The sequence below is a fragment of the Telopea speciosissima genome, chromosome 1 (genome assembly GCF_018873765.1).
Source record: "Telopea speciosissima isolate NSW1024214 ecotype Mountain lineage chromosome 1, Tspe_v1, whole genome shotgun sequence".
Classification (NCBI taxonomy): Eukaryota; Viridiplantae; Streptophyta; class Magnoliopsida; order Proteales; family Proteaceae; genus Telopea; species Telopea speciosissima.
In genome coordinates this window covers 8,881,748-8,887,182 of record NC_057916.1, presented here as the reverse complement: position 1 = coordinate 8,887,182, position 5,435 = coordinate 8,881,748, and the positions used below count along the sequence as shown (strand labels likewise).

Below are 5,435 nucleotides of genomic sequence, written 5' to 3'. Positions count from 1 at the left end.
CGGTCAGGGTTGGGATTAGACGATTTCTAATCCGATTTGACCGTTACAGGAAGAACAAAGCGTCAAAGCCAGATTTGCCTGCTTTGTGTTAAAAAAATACTAATTTTGTAATGTGATTCAGTCCCCAAACCCCTAATAATTGAAGTATTGTTCTTTGTTCTTCAATTTATCTCCTCATTGAGACCTGGTCGAGCCTTTAATGTTTCTGATCTCACATTTCCCTTCTCTCTCTCTCTCTCTCTCTCTCTCATAGAGAAGCTACCTAGCTAATGTTAGACCAAATCTTGATTTCTCATGGAGATCTTGAAGAAACCAGCGGTGGGTTGCTGTGATGATCGGAAGTAAATTCTGGTCTCTTTGGACTGCTCTGGTGGCTCTCCTTGGAGGAGACGATTACAGTTTGGCTGCCGGGGGTCTTCACTGACTTAACCAGCGTAAAAATGAGAGAAAAGAAACCTGTAACAGGCTAACAGCCGGTAATAATTTAAAGGATAAAGGTTTCGTACATGGTGTAAATCGTGTACAAAACCTTTCTCCATACAATTATAATAAATACAACCCTCTTTGATTTCACTTCAAATCAACTCCTCTCCTCCATGATTGCTTCTCTACTACCTGAAGCTTGAATGCTTGATGTCTTGAATAAAGAGTGAGATGTTGAGATGAGAAGAACCCCATTCTTCAACTGCTCTGTTTGCTATCTCCCCAACCTCTTTTGCTTTCTTCCTTACCACTTCTCCTTCCTCTCCACCATCCATTAAAATCCCAATTGCCTTCTCAACCTCTTCTCCCTTCACATAAACCCCAAGCTTTTCACCTTCCCCCATTTGACAAGAGACATCCACATCAACCCTTACTTCAATCCCCAAAATCTGCACAATCAGTTTCTTGTTATAGAATTGATCTGCAAACATGGGCCATGTTATCATAGGCACACCTGCACTCACCCCTTCCAGGGTCGAATTCCACCCACAATGTGTTACGAAAACTCCCACTGCCCTGTGTGACAAGATCAACACTTGTGGTGCCCAGCCTCGAATCAAAAGCCCTCTTCCTTTGGTCCTCTGTTCCAATCTCTCCAATTCTTCTGATGGTTTATTGTTGTTTCCTTGTCTGATCACCCATACAAATGGGCGATGCGATCTCTCCAAAGCCAACCCAATCTCAATCAATTGTGAAGGAGCCAAGGGGCATAGGCTTCCAAGACAAACGTAAACCACAGACTCTGCTTCTCTCGAATCCAACCACTCCAAGCATTGGTCCTCATCAATGGCTGCTTTATTACCTCTCTCAACCTTATCTGAGGCTTCCTTGTTGTATAGTGAAACAGGGCCAACACACCAAGCTTTCTTCCCCATAAGCTTCTGGTACTCATCCACATAACAAGTTTTCAATTCGTAAAAACTGTTAATCACCACACCATCCGTCGTTCGCTCAGCTTCTCTGACTTGTTTTCTGATTTCTCTGATAGAGGGTTCATCGTCACGAACACTTCCCGATAACTAAGCCTTTGTTAGCTCGATTCGATGAGGCATGCCTGGAACCACAACGGGCTCCGAATCGGAGTCGACACTTTCATGCGGCTTGTAACAGAGTAAGTTTTGGTTGCACAAGAGACTGAAGCAAGACATACCACTGAAGAAAAACCTTGGAATTCCAAACTTAAGAGCCGTATGAGATGTCCATGGAAGACCCATATCGGAGATTAAGCAGCTCGGGTATGGTTCTATTTCTTGAAGAGATTGCTCCAAGGCTGGTTGAAGCATGCTTGCAGCGTTGAAGAAATTTTTGATCAGTTCTCGTGAGGGGAGATTGTCGAGATTCTCACATCCATCTGGTAATCCGAATTCTGTAGATGGGAAACGAAGTTGGAGAAGTCGGATTCGAAGGCCGGCTTCGGCGGCACGATCGATGATCGATGATCGATTTGAATCGAAAAACGTTACGTGGGGTAGTGACGATGGTGATGGTAATGCCTTGTTGGGCTAGCAATCTCGCTATGTCTATCATTGGAATCATGTGGCCTTGAGCCATTAGGGGAATTAGAATGAAGTGAAAATTAATGGTTTCAGATCCCCTTTATATGAAAGGTTTCGTACACGGTTTACACGATCGTGTACGAAACCTTTCCCTAATTTAAAAGATAAATAAAATAATAAACTATTAAGATTCATTTAAAATATATCAACGGTCTTGATTTAGGTATTGCGTTTATGGGTGAGTTTGAGATTTAGAGGGCAGCGCTGCTACAAGTTACTCTAAAAAAAACAATTTTGGGGTTCTTTTTTGACTGATCAATTTGTACCAGTCCAAAAAAGTATCGGCCATGACCAACACTGAGTCCTATACTTGGATTTTAAATTTTTGTAAGAAGGTTCAAAATTCAGGTATCCGTCATTGCCAAAATCTTTTTGGATCGAGATCGAATCGATACAAATTGATCATGTATTAGTTAAAGTTGGTGGGTGTTTTGATCTTGGGATCGGATCGATCGATATTATCTAGATCAGATTAGTCAATATTAGTTGGTATCGATTAGTATCGATCAACCTCGGTCAAGATAATAACAAAAATAAAACTTAAAAATTTTAAAAAAATAAAAAAATAAAAAATTATTCAGTTGGATCAATTAGGGTGCGTTTGGTTGCGTAAATCAACAGAATAGTGTTCTGTTGGACCATAATTCTAAATTAATAAAACCGTTTGGTTGCCTAATTCCAATGGATTATAAGAATTGCATGATTCTGATTTTTACACTAAACATGATCCATATCTGAGTTTACCTTTTTAGGTGAACTCAGATATGAATTACAAATTCTAGTGTTAGTATAAATAGCATCATCCAACATTGAATGATAGCTTCTTGCCCTAAATCAAAAAACAATTCATGAATCGCGACCTCTCTCTCGACTCTCTCACGACCTAGGGAAACAACGATTGTTCATCCATGGCTTGAACCTGCGTTCTCTCTCTCTCGGACTCTCTCGGACTCTCGCGCTTCCTCTCTACTCTCTTTCACAAACTCAAAACCTATCTTCCTCCAACCTCCATCGCCTCACGAACAAAGCTCCAACGAACTCGAACCTTGTGTCTGCAAGTCCCAAGCTCACACTCTCCTTCGTGATACTTGTCCAAGGAAAAGCTCCTCCATTGCTGTAGACGGTCCAACCTGCTTCTCCGAACGAAGCTCCTCCATCGCTTCTCCAAGGAACAAATTCATCCTAGGTATGCTATATCGCCCTCTTTGCCTCCCTCATTCTTTCTATGACTGATACATCCATCTCTTCCATCTCTGTTTCGAACCCCAAACCCTCAAATCCCTAGTTTTTGTGAAGTTTGTTTTTTGTTTTATGTTGAACCCTAAATTGAGGATTTTTTATATGCCCAAACCCTGAAATCCTCAATTTTTTTTATGTTGAACCCCCAAACACAGTCAAATTTATATACGCTCAAACACCAAGGAATCTATAATAGGGAATGAACTAAACACTTTCTATTCTGGTTGCTTGCTATGAACCTTTCTATTTTATATGTTGATTTTACTCTTGTCCTACGCTTGACTTTGTTTCTCAATAGGGTCTCTTTGATGGGTTTTATTTCTAAACTGAAATTTGCAGCTTTAAGATATGAAATTATATTTGATGCAGTAGTTTCTTTTTTGTTATCTTGTTTGAGTGAATTTTATCAAATACAGAGACCGATGGATAGGTTTTAGGTCTATTGTGTGATTGCTGCTTGTGTATTTTAATTCAAAATCACATGGGCAGCAGCTTATGCTTGTATGTAATTTTTATTTTGTGATTGATGTGTTAAACTCTCATTGTTTCGTCAGCAGCTCCTACTACCCCCAAATACCTTTCTTGTTAGGACGTACCCTGCAGTAAGAGCTTGTTCCTGTTCATGCTAGTATTGTTTTCTTTTTAGGAATTTACGTACATTGTCCTCTTTGGGCTTGATGGAAGAAATGCTTCATGCATGTTGTAGTAATTATGGCATTAGAGCCTTGTGATACGGTGATGAAACCTATTTTAGCTATGCCAACAGAGCAGAGCAGTTTGGTCCTCATACTCTGTGATATCTATTTTCTGTTGTTCATCCTGTGCTTCTCTCTCTCTCTCTTTATTCTTGCTTGCTGTCCTTTAATTCTAGTTTGTGTACTACTTCCTACTGGCTGGCTGATGTTGGGAGTTGTTCCTGGCTGGAAAGCTGGTGAATGGCCTTTATGTATAGATCATGAAAATGATGGAAAAGAACCCTTTGGTAGTTGAAAATTAGCATTTAACAGAATTCAGTATGTTGAAGCAAATCAGATCTGATGAACAACTGCAGAACTGAAAAGATCTTTCCAGTCCATACCAGGTGAAAGATGGCTCCAGTTTAGTCCTCTTCACTTGATCAAATCCAATCAGTGGCTGCAGTAGGAGGAGAGAGACACGCCAGTATAGTACCAATGATTGAGTAATTGTAAGCTTATTAGGGGCTGATTGGTCCCTTCTTTTGGCTTTATGGTGGGTTTATTTGCAATTGTTTATTTTTATCTGTTAAGTCTAATATGTCCGTCCACATAATATGTCGTCCCGTTTATTTGGTTGGCAGCATCAATCCTTTGGTTCAACAAATTCTTAGGCATCCAATCAATTATCAGGAAAATAAGTTTGGATCCCTTGTGTCTCTATTTTATGGGGTTTGCAATGCCAAGGGATCTAATATGATGTATTGGTATTGATATCTGTACTGTTCTATTTTTATTGATCTGCCTCTCAACTATCAACTTTCAGTGGTTCCTGATTCATAAGATGTGTATATTGATGTTCTTGGATCTCCTAAGGTGCTTTTGATTCCATTTGCTCACTTTTGGGTTGCAAAGTAATATGTTCTTTGGATTTCTACATACTCCAGCAAGCTCTATCTGATAGCAAGTCAAATTGCTCACAAATCATTTCACACTGTTCGTTATCCATTGTTGATTGTTATGTTGTAGTAGATGAACTTGCACTGGTATGATTGTAGCATGGTTATGTAGGACCCTGTGGATATTTTGCTGCTGTTCTTATTTATATTTGTTTATAAACTTGATGGATTTGAGGCATATTATGATTTTCTTTTAAGGTAAAAGCCTAATTCATTAAGGACAAAGAGCAGGCCCAGGCCCAGGCCAAGGCCAATTACATCATCTCTCACAAGGAAGATGAGAATGTGGGGGAGAAGGTGCCTCTTAGTGCAGAACCAAACAGAAAATTAAATTAAATAAAAAGAATGATCAGGAGAAGGTGATGGTATTGAGTATGGTTGGACAATTAGATAATAAGGAAGAACAGCAGAAAATAAATGATGTTGGATCTGTGGGTTGGCTTCAAATGTTTTTTTTCTCTTTTGTTCAATTGCTATATGTTTTTGTGACATGGTTTATGTAGGTAGGTGAGTCTTTAGCTCAA

The 5,435-nt window shown here is 39.6% G+C and overlaps 1 pseudogene; it reads right to left on the bottom strand.

Moving 5' to 3' along the window:
- Positions 1 to 611: 611 nt before the first annotated feature.
- LOC122656048 lies at positions 612 to 3,196 on the bottom strand (annotated as a pseudogene).
- Positions 3,197 to 5,435: the final 2,239 nt, after the last annotated feature.